At 41.9% G+C, this 23,533-nt stretch overlaps 1 long non-coding RNA gene across 1 annotated transcript; it reads left to right on the forward strand.

The window, feature by feature from the left end:
• Positions 1-62: 62 nt before the first annotated feature.
• LOC106901261 lies at positions 63-21,853 on the forward strand. The gene is made up of 4 exons (XR_001414295.1): positions 63-852; positions 1,623-1,704; positions 3,382-5,496; positions 15,178-21,853. It is a non-coding gene; the product is annotated as an uncharacterized LOC106901261 (long non-coding RNA).
• The last annotated feature ends 1,680 nt before the right edge of the window (positions 21,854-23,533 follow it).

Genomic DNA, 23,533 nt, shown 5'->3' on the forward strand with positions numbered 1-23,533 from the left:
AAAGGCAGGACTGGGATCTAGAGAAGGGAGAGGGGGTGGGAATTGGTGGGATGAGAGGGAAAAGCAGAAAGAGAAGGTCCTTCCATAGGACCTTCCACAGGACCGTCTCTTGCTCACCTCTTGGTGAGCAAGAGAAGGTCCTATGATGATGAGAGCCACCTTTAGCAACAGCAAAAGAAAAGGAAGCCTTATGTGAGGGCCTGCTGAAACATAGTGACTGTTAGCTAATGACACCTGCCATCAAGAAGTCAATGAAAAAGTCTGCTGGATCTGGAAGCATGGGATTGACAAAAGCAGCACTGAAGCAGCTGGTGGGGTTGTTGCTTGGCCTAGGGGCTGGAGGAGTCGTCGCGGTGGTGTGGCTAGTTGGAAGAAAGAATAACTAGTGGGATGGTAACCCAACAAAGTAAAAAGTCATAGCAATAGGACCATGCTGATGGTGACTGAACAAGTTCAACTCCGTGTTGGAACACTGCCAGCTTCTTAATGAGCCCTAACTAGGAAGTGGTATGTCAGGGCCTGTTGTGGGTGTGAGAGGCAACAGTGGCTTAAAGTATTATCTCTGCTTGCTCTTCACTGCTATAGGTTATTGTCCTGGCAGCATGGTGTAGTGCTCCATCAACTCAGCTGTGTTACCATTTGTGAGAGTATGCGGTGAACAAGGGATTCACTTGTTTAATAAGGAAGTCACTTTCTCCCGCCTCTGACAATTTTTGAGCCGAGTCTCAGTGTGGATCTTAAGATTCATCAAAATGAAGGGGGAGCTATTGTATGATGTGAAACAGAATCCCTCCAGGCCTGTATTGATGCAGAAACACCTCTTCCTCCTTTTTACACTTCCATTTAAACTGTGTAAGTCAATTTTCAAAGCATATCAGTGGTTTATGTCACAGGCATAGATAACTAGAAGCTAATAACTGGTAATCAGTGAAAAATTTGGCTTGAGGAATTTTGTTATGTAGGAAGTCTAAAGCAGAGAGAGGGGGCAAAGTCTCATCAAAGGCATATTGTTAAATATTACCATGAGATGCTCTTGGCTGTACTCTTATTAGTTTGTCACAATTTAACAAAACTGATTCTGCAGGAAATGAACCAGGGATCTCTTACTGATAACAAGAAATAAATTGGGCAACAGCAACGTAGCCTGTAATTACAAGCTTTATAAAACAAGGGGGTCCAGTGGCCCGGGCAGTTTGTTCTGATATTTCTCAACTTTCCCTTGTTAGATTTCATAATGTTACAAAACATAATGGAGATGAGTAGAACAGGATTTTCTGCAAGTGTGTTTTTTCTAAGCATCAAACACTTTTCACTTTCATTTAATGGATTAAAACACTGCAATTAGAACAGTGAGCTTAATGACAGAGTCTTACTTTCATAGATGACTACTCCCACCGCCCCCCTTGCCTTTCCATAGTAACTCCAGTACCTCATGAGTTACTAGTAATGCTGGCAGAGACTAATGTTTACAACTCAGTCTGTTTTTTGAATACAGGCTTCAGTCTTCTTTAGCAAATTAAACCCAGATGGGAACTGCAGGGAGCAGAATGGTATTTAATTCTGTTTTGTGGCTTGTGATGTTAACAAAACTCTTTGGGTATTTTCATTGTTATTTTGCCTAGAAAATGGCTTGTACCTTCTTCCTGTCCAGTCGCTGTAATGTGCGGTCGTCTTCCAGTGTGCTGGGGTAGCTGCTTTACTGAGGTATGTTGCTTTACTTCCACTACAGGGATAGGCTATGGTGTAAGCATATTACATTGATTTTTTTTTAATTTTTTTTTTTCTTTTTGCAAGTAAAAGGATCAAAAGCTAGTAAATCCAGCCAGAAAATGTTTTTTTCTCTGCTCTTGTGGCACAGCTGATGGAGATGTAATGCAGTTGTTTTGCAACATGTTACAAATCTTTCTCTTCTCTCCCTTAAACTACCCTCCTTGAAAGGAGACAGGGCACTAAAGAAATACTCAGTGGAACTTGATGAGGGACATAGGCTCAGTCACCTGAAACTTAGGTGGTCCTAGGATCTGAAACTTCAGTGGTCCTAGGATTTGTAACGCAGACAGGATAAGCATTTGTTCATGCATTTAATGCTGTGCTTGGTGCCACCTCAGAGGAAAAGACTCAACATGTTGAATCACAGAATTGTTGCTTCCTGCTGGGGTTTGGGATTTCCTTGCAGCTCCCCGCTCCGTAGCTGCAGGAGCTGGTTTTGCGTAGTGCGTGCGCTCAGGCAGGAACTTGCTGGAGCTGAAGACAGAAGCCAAACAGTTCTGCGCAGAATGTAATAGTTTCTGAGTCAAATTGTGTGGTAATTGTCAAAATATCATAGGGTGTGGTAGGAACTGCTGTGTCTAATGTTGCTGAGGATTTATCCCTTCATAATTTCCTTAAATGAGTATCATCTGTAAATCTCAATTAACATATGAAAGTGGGGGAAAGATTTCTTGATATTTTCTAGCTGTCTGAAACCTGATAGTGTGCAAAAATAAATTTCAGTGTGCTGGAGTGTTGGAGGGTTTGGGTTTTTTTTCCCCAGTTACTCAACTTACATTCTTTCTGAATTTCCCACAGAAAGAAAGAAAAGCTACTTGCAGAAGAAAAAGCTGTAGCTTCAAAAAGATAAACTCAGAAAACTCTGAGCACTGGAAATACGATAAAGCTTGAAATTACTATTTAGTTTCACTAGGAATTAAAAATATGTAACCCTGGAAGTTAGAGTAGTAAATTGTGGAGTATTTTGAAACAGAAACCTCCTTCATATGGCAGTTTGCTTCCTAAAAGAAAAGTATTCCTAACAGTTTGTTACAGTACTAAATTTTAGCATCAAATACAAGATTTTTGGTTTTACTATGAGCACAAAATTTAAGAGAATTCATATGAACTCTACTTCTTCAGTAGTTGTTCCTGATAAACCAGGTCTTACAGCTTCAAAAGGCAAACAGGGAAGGGGGGGAGTAGTCAAATTTTCAGACAGATAACTCCAGTAAACCGAATCTTTAAAAGGAAGAACATAATCAATGCTTGTTCCTTTTCTTGGTGACCACTTCAATTAAGTCTTGCACTTCTGTAATGCAGTGACGTGCCTTCCAGTGCTCAGAAATATTAGCCTGCTGTTTACTGGGAAGCATATTCCTTTGAGACCTAAGTTCAAGGACCAATCTAAAGCCTCTAGTGCCTGTACTGTGCCGTCTCTGTGATACAGCACAGGCGTTTGTGATGGAAATATTTCTGCGGTAGTTCTTTCTTTTTTCAGGCAATCTATTAGATAAATGGGAACGCTTTTGAAATAAATACAAAACCCCTTGCTTAAGCTTTCTGAATGTGCAATAGTGTGAAACAGTGCGTTACTCCTGTGCGTTATACTTTTTTCTTATGCTACTTCAGGTCTGCTGTATTTTTACCCTGCAGTGCCGGAGGGGAGCTCTGGAGGAAGCAATTTCTCTCCTGTGTTTTAACCTCTGCTATACTTGGTCCAGTCCTTGTACAGCAAACGGTTTCTTGTGGTGGACTATCTTCTGGTGCTCCTCGGAGGAAGGGGGAAGATTTGATCTTAACGGAGTGTCTGGAATAAAGGACTTCTGAGGGCTGCCCGAATTTGTTAAATCTAGTGTATTACAATCAGAGCATCTAGAAAAGCCTACTTCATATCATAATTTGTATTTGTTTCACTTTGTAAGTCCCAGCATATTCCATGAAAATGTTTCCAAAGCCTTTGAGTTTTTGTCTCTGAGCTCTAGTGGTCCTAGGACATGAACTAGTGCCTAAAGCACTACCGGAGAGGAAACTCTTCACTCCATTTTAAGTGAAGCATCCACCTCTAACTATAGTTCTTCCTGGGGTAAAAAAGGCTCTATATTTTAATTAGGTACGGTCCGTGTACCTTATTTGAAATAATAAGATATTTTTTAAGCATTTTCAAATGAAAATTTTCCTTAATGATGAAGGACAGCCATGTAAACTAAAGCTAGACTCTCTATGTGTGTGTGTGTGACTATTTGTTAAAGGAAAAGCATGTTTTCAGAGTGTGGTTTTTGGACTTCCAGACAGATTACACAAGCTCAAGAAGGCCCACCCCACATCCTGTGTAGAAAACCAGCTCACAGAAATGCCCATTGTTCTTCAGGATTATAAATCACTGTATTTTCTGCCTGCCTTTTTTTTCAAAGTACTATATGGAAAATACTAATGCAAAGTAACCACAGCAGCTTAACAAGTGCTTGGTCCTGCCAGGTACTGATTGCTTTGCTCTTACTGAAATGGGGGGTGAGGGGGTAGAGGGGATTAAAACATTAGGCTCCCTGGCTAGAGAACAAAGGTATTATGTTGGTAAAAATAGCTGAGAGTGTTTTATTAGTTATGTGAATCAATTGATAATTGACATACTTTAAGTCTGAAAGCTGTTTCTGGAGCCATATTGCAGCCATGCCAGTATTTACTGTCTTCAGGGGGGGGAAAAAGTTACACGGTATGCGGTTTGCTTCAAGCATGGTGAATTTTCCTTGACATTGCATCACCCCTACTCAGCTACTACCCCATTCCCTTTTTTTTTTCCGTGTCTGGATCTAATGCTCCACATAAGAGGTAGGTGGTTAGTTTTTCTGAATCTCTACCCATGCTTATTGCTGAGTTGTGTGCTATTCCATCTGCAAGTTAACAGACTGATCCGTGAAGAGAGCTATGAAGCCAAAAATGGTAAAACTTGTTCACTCTTCCTTTCTTTTTTTTTTTTTTTTAAATCTGTTTCACCTACGTTATCATCTTGGAGCTTGTTTTTTAAAAAGCTGAGGTGCTGTTTTTCATGTTCCATTTTCAAACAGGAAAAGTGTGTTTCAAAGTGAATTTTGAAGCCCTCGTATTACAGTTTTCTTACTTTAAAAAAGCAACAAATTGTATTTCTTACTAGAGTTCAGTACCTATTTAAGACCAAACCGTTTGTTATGATAATACAATGTAGCTAAGCACAAGGCAGCCATGACGCTGTTTGAGGCTGTATCCTGCTTTTCTGCAGTCCTCTGGAAGGAATCACCTCCCTTTAGTTGCTGCCAGTCTCCTGACTGTGCAGCATTCCCAAAACATGTGGCCCATAAAACGGGAAGGCATTCAAGTAAACAGAAGTTCCCTCAGGACAAGATTTGCGTTTTCATGTGGAGGTGCAGCCTCAGTCCCTAGTCAGGGTCGACTTCTCCTTTTGGTGACACCAAGGGTTGGGGAGTACCTAGGCCATCCCCAAGTTTTGGGCTTAGTGTGCTCCTGGGTTGGCTGGCACAACAGAGTTGAGTTCTTAGAGTGTTTTTGGAAGGACACACCCTTCAATTAATTACAAGTTAAGGGAAAATAATCCTTTCTGTGTCTCTTCAGTGTCTCTATGTAGCAATAAATGACCAGTCCCATGATGTGGCTATAGCTGCCAAAAATCTGCAGTGAATGTACAGCTGTATCCGTCATTAACTGTACAATATTGCTGAAGTGGCCCAGTGCTTTCATGAATTGCGTTCAAGGGTAAGTAGCTCCTTAAAGGTAAAGAGTTTTGTGCTTCTACAAGCACACAGTTATATTGGTGGATAATACTGTACTTCTATGATTGTGTAGTCCCATCCAGCCTGTTCTGTTGAAAGTACACAACTTGAGATGGGTTCAGTCTGCAGTTTGAGTACTTTGAAGTTCTTCTTTGAGACTAAATTATACTATCAGCCTCAGTGAGGAGTATTTCCAGACCTGTTTCCAGTCCTGGCCTTGGTAATTCAGGCTGTCATTGCTGCTCTGCAGGATTATGCTGCATGGGATATTAGGGCACAAACCCTTCAGACTCAGGCTCCTTTCACCGTGTCTCTTCTTCTCTTTCATAATTATAAAAAGTTGCCTTGGGTGGCTTTTCCAGTGGCTGCTAGACTCCAGGGGAATGATTCGGTCAGTAGTGGTCCCCTTATGCCGGTAGCAAGGGTTCAAGTGCTGATGGCCTTGTCTTGGCTTCCTAGATGTGCTGTTGAGTACCACAGCATAGAGGATTTTGTCCACAGGGAAAGCTACAGTTGTAAATATTCTTCTTAAAACAACAGGAATTCATAAATTCACGTGACTGTGTTTCAGACTGGCCTGTGTTGGTCACATCATTGACATGCTATTGGGCGTTAGTGAGGAGCGTGATAGAGATCCCTATGGGATGGAAGACTGCCTTATGCTTACTGCTGTTACCTTTCTTTAGAGGTGACTCTCAACAGAAACTGTTAAACTTCTCATAATTGATCTTGGCATGAAGCTTTGAACAAATACAGCACTGAGAATTTTCAGTTATCTGAAGAAATATAGGCCAGAAACTCTCCTTTTTTTATTTCTGCACCTGGCACAAAGAAGTATAGAGAACAGCCCTGGGAACAGGGGCGCCAGCCTGGTTCCTGCTGCCCTCAAAAGCGACACATTCATTCATTCGTGTACCCCCTATCGAAGCTGAAGCAAAGAATTGTTTGCTGTGGGTTCTAAATCAGCAGTCACTATTCTCTTTCTCTTGTTGATTGGTTTCTTTTCAAAGCATTTACAATGGGGAGCGCAGTTACAAAGTTGAGAGAGGTAAATTCAGGGCATGTAGCTCAAACCACAAATGACTGCACTTAGGAGTAATGTCGTTGTCACAGCTGTACACAGCTTTCGTTTCTAGAGAGTCTGATTCTCTGCACTGGTCTATAGGGGGGTATAAATGAGAGAAAGCAGTCCACCTTAATTTGATGGCAGTCTGCTGATAAGACTAGTGTTATTCTAAGACTGCTTAGTCCTGTTTAAAGGTTGGGATTTTTTTGAAAGGTCTCTGATTTCTGTGCATATTTTGTACAGAAACCCATTTAAAAGCTGGGGATTAATTGATCTGTAGTATTTGATACATAAAACATGATGCTTTCATCATATTTCAACTGCATGAGAGTTAAAAACGGGATTATTAAGTAATTTTTTTCCAAAGTTTAAGGAGATTAATTATATTTTTAATACCTCTAGGTTTATAGGATCTGATGCTGAATTATAAGAGGCAATAACAACACATTTAATTACTGCATATTACAAACATTGGGTAGATTATATAGATAGAACAGAAGGGAACTGAAAATGTCTTGTGAGTAACAGCAACAACTGCCTGTATTTCATTTAATTTCTGTGTGGGGTCATTTATGTTGTAGAAAACGATGTTTTATGAACAAGCTTTTGAGGGGAATGATACGTTGCTAAGGCTGCAGTATTTTGTATTATGCTGTACAGATTCTGTATCATAAATCAAGGAAGCAGAGCCATATATCCATGACCTCAACTCCAAAAATCCTGCAATTAGTTATGATTTAAATTAACATGTATGGGAAACAGCTTTTAGAAATCTTGGAAAATTGGAGGTGTGCTCAATGAAGGACCTCTCAGCACCTGCCAGAGCAGTGAAACACCAGCTCTGGCTGCCGTGAGCTGCCTTGTCTGCCTTACCAGGTCATCAGTCCTGTAGTATTAAAATTGAAACTTGCAAACTGGGGCACGCTAGGTAGAGTCAATATAATTGCTCAGTCATACAGAGCTGTAAACTCCAAACAGATGTCCATAACAGGGGTCTTTACCAGTTCACTTCAACCCATTCAGTAATGCATCATTCAGTGATTTATCCAAGCAGGTTGCGTACCCCAGCCCATGTGAGCCTCCCCTCCCCAGTGCACCCACATACCAGCACTGGCAGGCAGGGGAACTTGCAACGAGCTCGATCAGCAGAAAAAAAAAAAGATTTAGTCCAGTGTAGGTCTGTGAATGGCTTGTAGTGGGGTCAAATGGGTGTGAGTGCAAGAGAAACAGGAGGGGGCACCTCCTGTTTTGGCAACAATCAACAATCAGACTGGCTCTGTGATTTCATGAAATCATATCTGTAAGTTACACGCACATCTATAAGTTTCTGGAAAGCTGTGGTTGTTGAAGGCATCACTTCCCTGCAGCTGAGTGCCACCTCTCTCCTGGGGCACTGCCACTCTGTCAGCTGCTTGACACAAAGGCAGGTACAGGGGACAAATTATGAGCTTCTGAGATCTTTGTAGAAATTTCTAGGATTGATGGAGAAAAGTCCTATGGATAAAGTGTGGTTCAGATGAACTTATTTGTATGTTTACATTAATATGTGATTATATAGGTGACTCTTGGGTGACTATAAAAATGTCTAGACTCAGGCTTGGGCAGCTGCAATTAGGCAGATGAGCCATACTTGAGACTGAAGACCTCAGTGAAATTTGCTGGAAAATAAAGGAATCCATGTAGTAAAAAGACAAATGCAAGAATAGCTAACTAAGATCATTGGTAAGGAACTAGTATAACTCAAAAGCACAAAAACGAGTGGAGAGGAGGTTTACAAATCCCGGCCAGTTTATCTGGACCATCAGACTGGTGTCAAAGTACTGAGTTCAGTTTGTGGATGGGGGTAAGACATTACAAGGTCACCATCAGCTTGGGGAAGCAAAAAATCTTCATTTGTACTTGTAAAGTTCAAAGACCTTGAGCATTGTCTATCCGAGGACCTGTTTTAACTACCTACTGTTACAAGTGACACTAGAGATTACTAAAACTGGAAGAAGTTAGATGAACCAAACCTCTTTTCTCATTTTCTATTTTGTGCCGTCGTTAGCGTTCTTGGCAGCACTTCATAGATATTCACTTTCAGTGGGTTTTATGCTTGGTTGCACTTCCTGTCTCATATATTAGCATAATGATGTCATTCTCACGCACGGCTGGGGGGGAGCGTGGTGGTGTGCTCTGCCCAAACCTCTGCAAGAAAGGCTTCCTCACTCTCCTACGAGAAGACTTTGCTTCTCCTCTGATGGCTGACATCTTAACGAAGGTCTCGTTTTTGAGTCTCCCCTGTATGGAAGTGGGGAGCAGAGTGGGAGGAAGAGGCAGCGGGAGACGTACCTTCCTCACGCCATCTTCTGTAGGAAGCTACTGACACCACTGTCCATCTTCACCTACTATGGGTGAGCAACTGGAGCCTGCAGAATTCCCTCTGTGCCTCCATAGCCCTGTACGGAGCTGTAGAAAGGAAGGAAACGGTGGGGAAGCTGCTTATCCCGAAAGCAAACAAAGCAATGAAAAGTGGGACCGGAAGATTCAAACACGTCCCTGCTCCTCTGGCCAGGCCAGAGGGAGGAAAGTACTGAGAAAGTCCCATCTGCCCAGTGCTCTTCTCATGGACTGGGCGAGCAGCAGGGTTCGTTCCTCTGGTTCTCCTGCATGTCCCAAGAAGGCAGTGAGGACAGAGTGGTTTCTCCTTGGGGATGTTGCTGCAGGAGAGGGAGGAGGGTGGCTGCCAGGAGCGGCCCCAGCACCTCTGGGGAGCAGCCTGGGCCTGCTGTTCTTCCTGCCTCGTCAGGTCGGTGTGTACCAGGCCAGGCTTTGCTGTGCAAGCAGCAATTATGCAGAAAGCTTCAAAGCGATAGAAATCAGCATGTTTAAATAAACGTAGGAAAAACTTCTGGAAGACTTTGTCCCCTTAAATCTGGCTGAAAGGGGCTCTTCCAGCATGAGTCACCCGCAGCTGTAGAGGAGCCCTGGGCAGAGCCTTCCTCCCCTTCACTGAATGGAGCTGTCAGAGTGCCCGGAGCCAGGGCAGGGAGAAAAATACCCCGATTCATTTCCTAACGAGATATGCATGGGAGAATTCCCCACGGGGCCACCGGTGGGGGTTTGCGGCTTTGTGTTTTTCAGTCACTCAGCTCCACATAAGCAACATTGTCCGGCTTCGAGCTCCCACCCAGAGGACTGAAACACCCCAAGCCCGTCCCCGGGAAGCAGACAATAGTGTTGATACGCCTGTTGCTGCAGAGGAAGTGGCTTCTGTTATAACCAACAAGCAATCTGCCAAAGTCCACGGTTTGGGTGGTTGCCAAGCTAAATTTGACATAAAATATTTAACCTTTTTGGCTTTTCTCTTGCTGTTTTCTGGAGATGTTTCTCCTGTTTCCTACCATTTAAATCTCACATATGGCAGAGGTTTCTTTCACCCCCATAAAAATTAATACAGGCTTTTATTTAGAAGACACATAATTGTTAACAGAGAATCCAGTCTGATAGATGAAAATATTCTCAAATGCTCTCAGTAGGTTAGCAAAACTAGGGCTAAACTGTATGCAACTGAGGTGCTGCTCAGGGCTTCATTGTGTCCTCTCCCATTCCCCCGTGCTGCATTCAGTTTTTTATCTGAATTTGACATTGGAAATACAACGTATTGCAGAAAAGCTGGTATGTGAAAGGCAGACTTCAGGTATTTGAGGCTCCAGGCGCCCTCTTGTGCTGTTTTTCTGGGAGCATCGCAGAGCAAGCAGCATCCCAGCAGCAGAGGGTGAGCAGAGCATCTGCCTCAGTTTTAGTTTGCAGGGAGACTGGGGTGTGCTTGGGCACCTACAGCGTGTTCCAGTACGGTTCTGGTGTGTGGGAGTTACTTCTTGATGGGGCTACTCACTTCACCCCAGCAATACAATGTGACTGTTCAGAATGAAGCTTTGAACAGAAAAAAGTTACTTACTTCTACCAAAAGACAAAACTAAGAATTTTAGATTAATTCAAAAGTAGCAATGTTTGCAAAGTATTAAATTTCTCTGTCTGGCCAGATTTTAAGTTGCGAATTTCAAACTTCACTGACTTGTTAATAATATGATGCAAGTTTAAAATTTTTTTTGTTTAGACTGTGCTGTATGTTTATAATGGTGCACCTCCTTGCACTGCATAGTATCAGGAAAAGGGCTCCATCTCCCTGGAAGTCAAACTCTATGTTTAGTTTTATTAAGTCTAGTTAATAAATACTTTTTCAGATTTTTCACTGCAAATGCTTGGAAATACCTCATTTCTCCAGATAACAGTAAGTAAAAGTGCAGACTCCGGAGTAAAGGAGGTAAATTGATTACAAAGTTAACTTAATAGCTATGATACCTCTGAAAATACGGACCTTTGGTGGCTTGCTGCTTAAAGAAATAAATTTCACCGTTGTTTATATTTGGAACTCAAAGGATACAAATATCATATTATTTTCCAGCCTGATGCAAAGTCCAAAACTGACTGATACCTCTAAGATGCAAACACAACTGAGCATAAGATGCTCAGTGAGCTCTCCTCGGCGTTCTTCTGTCTTCTGAGCTCTTCAGGGGTTAAAGGTGTTGCTAATTTCAGGCTTATTGACCCAGAGGGGTTTTAGACTGGGCTACCTGCCATTCTGTGATGACATTTCCAGCAAAATAGCAGTTCCTATCTATGTACCTCTCAGCCTGAAAGCTCCTGAGGATTACGATCATTTCGTAGAGCAGTAACTTGAATATAAAAGAAGAATGGTCGTGTTTGGCCTGGCTGAGATCCATCTACCTGATACAGATCCTGTCTCCAGCAGGCACCGTAAGTGGATGCCTTGATAAAAGCCTAAGAACAGAGCAAGTATAAATGCTACTTCCTTTACTGCTCTCCCAGCCTCCAACCATTTTCACATCCTGAGCTGAATATGGGGTTTGTGCATTTAGCAAACCTTGACAGATTTAATTTCCAAGATTTTACAGCCTTCCACTGAGCTAATACTGAACTTCAGCATTCACAGCATCCTTGTTGTGATCTCCTCTGACCACTGAGCTGAAACCGTGCAAGACTTCCATCATAATGCCAGTATCTCACTTCTGAGTGCTAATGGTCAGCTCTGACCACATGTATGAAGTTAAAATTGCTTTTCTGACTGTGCATGATTTTATATTTGTCTGTACGGAATTCTGTCTGCCATTTTATTGCTCACTGACTATTTTTTTTGTGCAGTCTGTTGCCCCTCATTCTCTCCATCCTGAATAATTTATATCATCAATAAATTCTGTCATATTCATGTTTGCCCCCTTTTCCAGATACACTGAACCAGACAGCTCGATGTCTCATCTCTAGGGAACTGCACTGATGAACTTGGTCCACTGTGAGCACTTACCATCTTGTCTTCTCTTTCCCATCTTTTAACGGTTTACCCTGGCAGAACCTTCCATCTTAAGCCATGGCTGCTTAGTTTCCTTAAAAGCCTTGTTGAGGAATGTGGTTGAAAGCTTTATGAAAACTTAAATATACTTAAAACCAAACCATCCTCATTCTTGTGGCTGCTGAGCCCTTCCAAGAAGTCTGATAGGTGCTTGACACAGATTTCCATTTACAAAAAACCTGGGCTCTTCCAAAGTGTATCTTCTATATCTGTTTGATAATTCTCTTCCTTATTATGGTTTCTACTACTTGTTCATCAGTGAAACTTTGTACAGAGTTATGGCTCTGCTGATAATGGTATGAGTTTTGTAGTATCTCTCTACGTTCTCTGTAGAGTGTTAGAAAAATGCTACAGCATGGTGTGTCTGTAGAGGGCAAGTAATGTCTGTGAAGTATTTTCAAACAGAAAATACTGTGGAAGTGCACAGAATTAATGTTGCTATGTAAGTTTAATAGGAGTTACCACTCATCACAGCAACAGAATGGGTATAACAAAGTGGATCAAGTCAGGTTTGTGCATGTATTTTGAGGTTACTAAGAGTTAGTTGCCTGTACCTGACGGTATACTTGAATTTGACGCAGTAAAGACTAGAAATTCATTTAGCACACAGGTAGAATTTTTCAGGGTCTGGGCTGAAAACTTCCTGCACTTGAGCAGGAGCATTTTTGGGGGATTGGATGTAAGGATTGTTTCCAGCAGAGCGGGTCCAACCCCTGGAAGTTTTCAGGCTGCTCTGGGGGCCTTCTGTCATGAGTGATTAACTACTTTGTTCAGTATGAGGGACCATCTCATGACAGTACCTGATGCTGTGTGAAAAATAATCCTGACAGGCACTTGGGAATCTGCAGAGTACTAGACAGGGTGTAAAAAGTGCCTTTCCTTTTTCCTTTTATGAAGAGGATGAGGAAAGGCTCCAGGCAGAGATGAAGAAAGAAACAGTTTTTCTTCGTAGTTGGGTCTTCAGCAAAGTGCTGGTTTAAGCTCTTCGAAAGGCAGCACAACTTACCTTGTGTGGTTTGCATAGCTGAAATAGCTAATGTAAATGAATTCAGAGACAAATCTCCTTAGCAAAATCAACCATTCCTGAGCACAGAATGTTGTCATTAATAATTTGAGCAAAGTGTGTGGTCGTTGTTGTTCTTCCATTAAACCTACCTACTTTAAAATATCAACAAAAGGCTCCTTGTGGCTGCACAGCTTAACTTCAGTGTTTGAAAACCTGACAGTGCCAGGTCTGATGCAGCTGCTGGTAAAAGATCATTTGGAGATTTACTCCTAAATTACCCAATGACAGAAAGCAAAATATGAGAAGGGGGAAAAATCCTCAAGCAAATCCAGCAGCTTGGGAGTAAATTATCCTTTTCATTTTACTAAGCATCTGAATTACTGCTCAATGAATAATGCAGTAACAGTTTCCAGAAGATTGGCAGTTATATTGTAATGTTTTGATAAAACAAAGGAATGCACATATTAGCATAGGCCTGTTAGGACTGTGGATTGAAATGTGTGCACTGAGCGTGTATAAGATCTGACATGCAGAGATACAGGGGCAACACATGCTTTGCAAAAGACTGAATCTAAATTGATGCTTTGCATCCCATTCATCTGTTGTTTCACAGTAAGTATGTGTGTCTGCTTGTCCCTAAAATACACAGTAGTAAGCAGGACATACTTAAAAAGCAACGTATCTTGCATTTACAGGAAGAATGGAGGGGACAGGTAAGAGTGTGTACATAGATACTCCCTGCAGAGCTGCTGGATTGTGATCATTAGCTTGTGCATCCATCATTACTCAGTATTGCAGCAGTTAACTCCTGCCTTTTAAAATAATGAGTTGTTTAAATCCATATAAAATACTTGGTCTTGTCTAGGGGCCAACTCTGAGCTCTGACGGTTGCCACATTCTGCTCTTGCGTGCAAGATTATCTTTCCAGATAAGCGTGAATAGAGTTCAAATGAATCTATCAATAATCAGTGGAAAGGATGTCATAATGCAAAATCTGATACTGTAAAAAAATATCCAAGTCCTTGAAAACATGTGTTTGGAAAGGAACTGCTTTATTCTTAGCATAGCTGCTGGTCTGCCAGCAACAGCTCATGAAGAGGTGTGGGAATTAGCTGAATAGACTCCCTGCTGGCAAGGAGAGCTGGGAGGCTGGATGCGACCAATACGGACTGACTCCTCATTTTTAAATCCCTTTGGATAAAGGAAGGTAAATTATTTTTCTTTGCTGATGAAACACATTGTGAGGCAAAGCCATGGTCAAGAAAAAAAAAAAAGACAAAAGTGTTCACTGGAAATAAAGTCTTTAAAGTCAAATGGAATACAGTGTAGCATGAGATTTGTGATTTCTTTTAGTTTGTCTCGATCTCTAGATTCATCACAGTAAGTACAGCTAAGAGAAGAAGATGTGGGAGGTGGGGAAAGGAAGAGGTGGCTGAAGATGAAGCGCACATTTTTAATTACTCAGTTGCTCATTCTCTGATTTGAATCTGTTTATAATTATTAATTAATCTATTTTAAAACTATAAACTATTAAACTATTTTCAGTTGCATTTTTCTTTGTAGCATTTGCTGCAGTGCAGGACCTGTGTGGTACCATGCTGAGTCTAAGGAAAGGGCAAACAGAAATACTCCCTTGTCCTGTGAATGCCACAGTCCCTATCAGGATTCCCATGACTATTAACAGGCACTTTTCCCAAAATCTACTTTGTTTCAGCATCAGTTATATGAAACTTATAAAGCTATCTATAATGGTGCCCTCTGGTGACTCCAAACATTTTTACACTGAAATTAAATAAAACACTCATGGAATTTGGCCTGCTACTCAAGTTGGACTATTCATTAAAATTCATGAACAAATTAAGAGCTCCTAGAGCTCAACCAGACAATATACACAGGCCGGACACATACAGATGTCCAGGGCTAACCACAAGTGTTGCAGTAGTAAGAGAGTCTCGCTCTATTATGTAAGTAATCTCTTGTGTATTCATGTTAGAAACCTGACTTCTGACACTGCAAACTGATCATTTGTTTTCTAGTGCCTAGAGAAAAGAAAAGATAAAACAACAAAATCTCTTACTGAGTTTGTCTTGATGCAGGGAACATGGAGGATGTTAATCGATGATATGAAATCTTAAGAAATAAACCAGCTGTGCACAAGGAATGTCTTTTGTATATTCTACAGGTAGTGTGGCTGCCACAGAGTCTCTGGAAAGCTGGTTTCCTCGATGCGCTGTTTCCTCTCCTGGATACTGGTTTTTGCATGCACAGCCTGTCTGCGGCATCTAATGGCTCTGCATTTACTGCCTGTCACTCCCCACCACACTGACATACCTGACCTTTCTCGTTGCCCTGGCTCTGGTGCTCACGTGGCTCCTACTCGGTTCTGGTTGAAAAGGAGTCTTGTCTTTGCGGGGTCGTGCTATTTTACAGCCAGATCCATGGTCTTACAAACACCACAGCTGATAGAAGGAAGCAAGTAAGTACGTGTGGCTGTTGATGGATGGCAACCCTTTCAGCATTGTGTTTTAAATCAAGACCATGCTATGTCCTAATCAATATGGATGCAACACCAGTGAGGTAATGAGACTATCACACTCCAAGGCAATTAGCCCAACAGAAAACCCTCCACAAGTAGATACAAGCAAGATAATGGATAGGGGAAAAGAAAAAATAAACCCTGTGTTAAAGACTTTATATGAAGTGCGAACTATTATCTAATGATTTAATCATTTTACTGAATTTCCAAATTAGGCACATACTGGCAATAACTGTATTAGGCTACATAACTCCTGCTTTTAAGCACTATTTGCCCACCCCATGCTTAGGAGAGGCTGCGTCTCCTCACATTCATGTCCTTGGCAAAACAGCCCCTTAGGCAGAGTGTAGATCAACTGGCTTTTATGCATATATTCTCTAAGAAAAACTAAAGGAATAAAAATATTTGTTTTGACAAGATGCCTACTGAGATCACAAATGTTAAGATCAGAGGTACGGGTGTGATTTTATTCTTGCTTCCTGAATAGTAAAATCTGTAGAACCTTCTCCACTAACTTCTTGGTTAAGTCAGTAATTTCCCTTTCAACTACAGTCTGTATTTTAGGAAAATATCTAGTCTTTATTTTACAGGCCATTTAGTGTCTGTGGAAGAGTTTGTGCTAGCATTTTGAGGTCTAGTAACACATCAGGGAAGGATGGTATTTCTGTACTAGTTTTTGCAGCTCTTTAGTGTACGTGTCTTTGTCACACAGAGCTTCTTCCTGGCCTGAACAGTTACCCGAGTTCTACCAGGAGGAGAATAAACCCATGGATACATTCATACATGTTTAGCACGGCACTGTATCTCTGAACATTGCGGGAACACACAAAAATTAGTACTTTTCTCAGTAGCTATGCCCAACGTTCCATTTCTAAGGTGATGTGTCAGAGAGCCTCTGCTTCCTTCCTGGTCAAAATTGGAGCTGCTTACTCTGTGCTCGCCTGGCTCATGTAGCTCAACCAGTTGTCTCCAAGCTCTTGCTACAGTTGCACATGCACGTCCCACCTGATGTACTTAGACAGTGGCCTCTGCTGTGCCCAACCATTCCTCTGTAAAGGAACTTAATTGCTCTTTTATTTAGCCTGAATGAAGGGTAGCTGTCAGGCTTGTGCCCTGTGCTTCGTCAGCCTGTGACTGATCACAGACGTGTGTGATGTCTTGTGCTTCCCACGTTTCGACAGCCTTTGGGTTTATAAAAACAGTGGAAGGAGACATGGGGTTTGGTATGGTTGCATAACTGGTTGTAGAATACATGTCTTCATACATGTCTTCTCAGCTGTACGGGACACCTGTTATGCATTCTACTATCACAACACATGGAACGCGTAAAACTGATGCTGATTTGATTATCATGCCCATTAAATGGCTTTTGCTTTCATTTTTCCAGCCTTCTCCCATCCATTATAAGTTTCTGTGGCTTAGTACCTGGAGTAAGACCTAGGAAAGGAACATGTATTCTGCAAGGATTTGGGGGACGGCTCTGAAGCTCGTAAGCCTTTGGATGTAAACGTGCTTCTTGCATACTTATACTTTCCTTATCCTATGCAAAGAGAACTGGAATGCAGCATTTTCAGATTAGGCATCTGGGGAAACTAGTATAGGTATTGCTGGTACATAGATAGCTCCTTGGGGGAATCTGCTGAAGGGAGATTTTTGCCTCTGTTATGAATCAGATAACTTGCCCTCTTACCTGTTCTGGAAGTTGTTCTAGTTTGTCTTTATCGTGTCAGTCTCCCCTCTACTGTTACTTGCCTGCTCTACCTGTGGCTTGTACTTTTATGGTTGCTCACAGCAGAGTTGGGTCCTTCTTTACAGCAGCTCCCACCATCCTGGAGGAGTTTTACACCGGTGAAAGAGCCGCTATTACAGGTCATCGTTCTGGGCAAGAACAGCAGTGACTTACCATAAGACAGGTCATGAGAACACCTCAGTTACCTGAAATTGCTGTGAAAATCAGGTCAATGCAATGCGCTTCTCACTGCGCCTTGTTATGGTAGATCCAGGAACTTTGGGCAGAAGGGTGTTGGCTACGATAGAGGGGTTTTAGAAATACAGAGAACCACATGGAGTTACAAAGAAATTTCACACCCCAGGTAGGTGGAGAATTATCCTTGTATCTTATCAATGGGAGGGAGTCTCCAGTCAGCTTCTCCGCTGCCGTGCTGGGGCAAGTGACTCAGCTCTGCAGTGGAGAAGAATGTCCCCATTGCTGCTTTCCTGGAAGCACCTTCACCTGGAGGTTTCTCATTCAGGAATTAATTTGCTTATGAAAACCCATCAGTTCACAGAGCTTGGGGTGGCACAGCTGCAGGCAGATTGCACTCACGGGGATGAGGATGCACAGCTGTAAGCAAGCCTAATTAAGAGCTCTGACAAATTTTCCAGTATAACTCCACCAGTAATTGTCAGGATCTATGAAGTAAATAAAGGTTAATTATTCTCAGTCCTGAGAGTTGCTCAAGTTTGTAATCATCCTACCCTATCTGGAGTTAAACACATGAGGCATTTTAAAGGAGGCCGCAGTTGCTATTCACTGGTGATTTGTTACAAATAAAAGCTTTCAGAAATAGCACAAGACAGGTCTGGCAGCAGTCAACTGAGCTGTGATTTTAAGACTGGGGGAATCATTAGAAAAAGGAGGCAGAGCATAGCAGAACTTGCAGCCTGGTGATTCCCATGAGCTTAGCTGCAACTTGAGCTACTATCACGAGTGAGACCCTGAGTATCTGAATCTCCTGAACCATACAGGTTTGTACTGAAAAAGACATACATATTTCGGACAGAATAGTTTTATGAACGGCTTTTCTTTCCTTCCAAGACATCAACTTTATTGATAGCACTGATCCTAAGGCCTATTTACTATCTCTAGACGTTATCTCTTAGCTTCTTATTTTATTTAAGGTTAATTTCACTGGAGAAATCAACCATTGCAGGGAGTGGCTCAGTTATGTAGATAATCCCTAACTCCTGTAAACAACTTTTGCCCAATTTGGACAGCACAAACCAGTTTTAAGCCTGGTTTGAAGCAGCTAGTGTTCCTAGAAGTCCTCTGATTGCATATGGCAGCAACCTGAGGAAAAAAAAGGCCCCATCCCAACAGGTAGGAGCCCAGCTGGTGAGTATCATCTGGAGAAGCGGTCTGGAGTCAGCACCTGGAAGCTGCCTTTCCATGAGGAATGGGAAATTGTTGAGTGTCTGAAGTATCTGCTTTTTTTGTTGTCAGCTTTTCAATCTCCTAAAAAAGATAAAAAATATGTTGACACATGGTGTTTGTGGGTCCCTGTGCTGGCATTGTGAACATCATTCTGCATAGGAGGGGGTGGAGGAGCAGAGTAATTAAAGCATCCCACTGTGCAGCCAGATGCGTAAGTTTATGTCTGAATTTGTTAGCCACTCACCAGCCCAGGTGAAAGAGGTCTTTTGGGATTAGTTAAATTCAAGCTTAAATCCAAGGAACCCAGGTGGTGTATTAACCTCTTCCCTCCAGGATGGGGTTAACTGCAGAAGTGAAACTTCTTAGCCATATCCACCTGATGGACTACTTGGATCTAGCAAACCTTTGAACTCTTTTGCCTGGATTTGTTCAAACTCCTATGTTGATATAGAAAAATAGGTCTGATCCCATGTACCCTTAGGATGCTGCTTTACTTCCTGGGGTTGGCTCTCTCACAGTAATAATTTCGACACGTCAACAGCTTCAGAGTGAGCCACAAACCCGATGTGATTTGCTCCTTGTGACTGCAAAGGCACATTCTTCCTCCCTGGCTCTGACACATATACCTTGGGGAGTATCTGATTTATGCATATGGTGAGATATCAGCATGCATTGATTAAGCATATCCAAAAACAGGTTTTCAATTGCTATTGCATAAGGAAAAATTTCAGCTTGTCCTCTTGAAATATCCTGGCACTGTTTGGATACAAAAATTATTTATTAGGGAGACTTTAAAGCAGGATGAAAGTAAGAAATCTTATGAGAAAAGTTCTGTTTGTTTCTTACATTTTCTCCACCCTTCCCTCACCCTCAACTGTTCCATATGGTTAGAAGGAACATCTTTTCCAGACCCTTTCAATCTAAAATACCATCAGATGGAGCAAAAGGAAAGCTGAACTTGCCCCAGAAGCATTCTCATGCTGGAATGTTTTAGATGCTCCAGCCCCGGAGCTTTGAGCACAGGGAAAGTCCGAGTAGCAAGATGTCCATGTTGTTTGTGGAGGGGTGGATCAGAGAGTCTCTCATGCCTTGGGCGCTGTAGGGAACTATCTGGCATTGCAGAAGTCATCCTGCAATGTGATGATGTGGGGACTTTGGTGGCAGTACCAGCTCACAGACTTCTTTCTTGTTCTTTGTCCCTCCCTGCCCGTTTCCATGCCATGGGGCACCATAGTTGTGGCTGGATGAACACGATTCCCTACAAACAGCACTGAAGGCCAGAACACTTTGGGGGGCAGGGTGGGGTTGTTGTTTAAAGCCAGAGAAGCCCAACACTGATCTGGTTCACAGCATGACCCCACAAGTGGGTGCATGCAGGTGTCTGCCCTCACCCACCAGTGGTGTGGTAAACAGGGCACTTGCCCAGTGTGCTGAATAAGGTCCTCACTCTGAGCCTCTGGGTATGTTGTGGAAGGCTCTGCTCCAGCTTCAGCTGCATCACATCACGACCTTTGAGACTGAATGAAGATGACCTCTCGCACATTGTTTGCCCTGGAAGTTTACGGAAAACTGCAGGGCCCATGGGCCAGACCGGGAGAGGAGTGCCTTGTCGTGAAGAGTTTTTGACCTTACCTGCATTTGGTGCTATCAAGACCAAGGTGCGTATATTAGGATTTCTGGGAGATAGAATATCATAAAATTTTGTGTTTCTGGGCTTCAGAGCAACTGAGGAGGCTTAGGGGAATTTAGATGTAGGTAACAATTTGTTGTCTGAGCTCAAGCAAAGCTGCTCAATGGATGTATACTGTGTCACCTCTTCTACTGGAATAACACTGTCACGACACTGCATTCAGTTGCAGGACTTTGAGGAGAGTTAAAATTCAACAAAGATGGAAATAAAGTCTACTAAACAGCTCTAAATTTCTCTTCTTGTACTGGACAAGAGACGACACAGAAACAATTTCAGGTACTGTAAGACTAGGTGAGATAAAACTACCTCAGGTTCTGTAACACGAATCTAGATTGCTAACAGTTTGCTAGAAAAGAAGTTAGGCTTTTTCTCTGTGAGTAAAAGCAATTACCTAAAAGCTTATTTTTCTATGACATCATTAAAAAGAAAATGAGAGAAACCTCATGCCAACATTTGTTATAATTTCATTAGGATCCAGGTAGATCTAATTTATGTGGGGGTTCTGTTTCCCAGATGAGGAGCAAATTAATCTCATCTGACAGACAATTGAGTTACAAAGGCTTCGCTTGAGAACTGTGCTCCAACAGAATGTAAACAAGACTTGGAGTTTAATAAGGTCGGACATAAAATAAGGAGCTAAATTAGGCAGGGTTTATCAGCCAACAACACATATAGCTAGACCTTCTCAGAGGGTGCGAGTTAGCATGCAGTAAAGCTAAATGTTTACATTAACCCTAATGTTTTGCTCTCTGACCAGTGGAACTAGGAGTTAGAGAAAATAAGTTTATAAACCATAGAAGTAATACAACTCTGCAACAAGTTGTAAAGACTTAATTTCTCCCGAAGACTTACAGATTTTTACAGTGTTAAACATCACCATAATTATGAAATCTTGCATTAAACCCCCAGGGAAAGGAACTGTAGTATCAATGCAACATTTGAGACTTAAAATTTATGCTCTGGGAACCAACAGCAACCACACAAGCAAAAGATTCATGTAGCAAAATGGTGAAAGGGCATCCCTGCTAAATGCCTTGTGGAAAGTGCTAAGCAAACTGGAATAGTTCCAAAATATGTAGGTGGGATTGCTCTTCACAATGCTGGGATTTACTCCATTATTGTCCAAGTGACTCAGCTGAAATTGCCCACAATATACTAGACATATTTTGTTGTCAATACGTTTTGCCCTGGCCTTTTCTCTCCATGGCTACATGACCTTAATTCACCTAAATTTCTGAAGTGGTGGGGTCAGGTGGTTCTGATAACAGCACTGCACTTTCCATATCCAAACATGATGTAGATTCATCTGCATATTCAGGAGGGCAGTGTGTCATCGCCTTGTATCAACATTTCCTTGGTTAATCTACTGCCAAGAGAAAGATACCGCCTTCCTTGCTATTGGACTGAGCTCTTTATCTTCTATATGTGACACTGCCAGCTGCTAAATGACCTTGAAACTGATTCCCAAACGCAGAAAAGCACCTTATGCTTAATTAAATCAATCAATCAATCAATCAATCAATCAATCAATCAATCAATCAATCAATCAATCAATCAATCAATCAATCAATCAATCAATTAATCCTGTTTGCTCCCGTGGTGGCAGAATAAATGGACATTTTTCATTCAAAAATGGATTAGGGCTGAATGTGTTTTGTGCAGATAAAAACCCAAGGTTTCCACATCTGTACCTGGCAGGATAATGTCCTCTGATGCTGTAGTCCACCACTCTTTCTGACAGAAAACAGGCTGTTCTTCCTGCCTTTTAATATAGAATATTGTTTGCCTTAATTATCAGATCAGGATTTGTTCAATCATTTCACAGGAGTTCCTGTAATCTCAAATGGAAATTAAAATCCAACCCAACACATGGGATTGCAGTATCCTGATTTTAGACCAGACAGTACCAGCTGTTTCAGAAGAAGGTTTAAGTAGCTCCTTAGATACAAATATGAAATAATCTTTGATTCTGCCTCTGAGCATTCAATGAGGGCCTGGCCTCTGAAGCGTAGTGGTTTATAACTCTAGCAATTCTTCAGTCCTGTCTAAAAACTGTCAAACATCCTCATTAGCTACTTACCTCTCCAGTAATGTTTCGGTTCCTAAATCTCAAGAATACCTATTGTCAAGGAGTTTGTAGGTTAGCTAATGGTGTCACCCTCCTCTGCTCTTCCAAACCTGCCATTTGCAATTGGCTTGCCTTCAATTTCACTGACTGTCACTGTCATACTGTCCTGGTTTCAGCTGAGAGAGAGTAAATTTCCTTCCTAGTAGCTGCTCTGTTTTGGATTTAGTATGATAATAATGTTGGTAACACATATAGTTTTAGTTGTTGCTAGGTAGTGCTTATATTAAATCAAGGACTTTTGCGGTTTCCCATAGAAGCTGAGAGGGAGCATAGACAGGACAAGCTGGCCAAAGGAATATTCTATATCATGGATGTCATGCTCTATATATAAATGGGGGTTGATGGGGGCAAGCATCCATGATCGCTGCTTGGGACAAGATGGGCAATCGATCATCAGGTGGGGATCAATTGTATTGCATCACTCATTTTGTATATTTTTTTATCATTATTGTTATTACTGTCTTTTCATCCATTAATGTTCTATTAAACTATCTCAACCCATGAGGTTTTCTTCTTTTCCTGTTCTCCTCTCCTATCCCACTGCGGGGGGAAGTGTGAGTGAATGGCTGTGTGGTCCTGGCTGCCACTTGGGGTTAAATCTACCCCTACCAAGATACCTGCTGCAGCTCCTAAGCACTTTGAGGTCCTGTGTGCTAAATGTCCCCCCTCCCTCTCTCCTGGCTCCCCAGGGAAGGAAGCCCAGACACATGGGCCAAAAGGGAGATGTTTTGGCCAGGTACCATGCAGGTCAGAGGGTGTGTTTATCCTAAGTCTAGGCACCACTCTGGTGCCTTTTCTCTGTATTCTGTTTAGATAAAATTCTCTGTATAATATTATACTTTAACATATAGTTCCTTTTTTCTGTCTCCCTTTTAACTAATCCATTCTCATATAAATACCTTACTAGGCTCTTTAAGATGAAGCAAAACATACCATTGCTCTTTATTAAGGCTCTTCATGCAGACTGGATATCCTATAATGCCAAAACAGCTGCTCTTCTGTGTTGAACAAGGGCCATAGATCCTAAAAA

This window comes from Calidris pugnax, unplaced genomic scaffold (genome assembly GCF_001431845.1).
Source record: "Calidris pugnax isolate Ruff unplaced genomic scaffold, ASM143184v1 scaffold44, whole genome shotgun sequence".
Taxonomy (NCBI): Eukaryota; Metazoa; Chordata; class Aves; order Charadriiformes; family Scolopacidae; genus Calidris; species Calidris pugnax.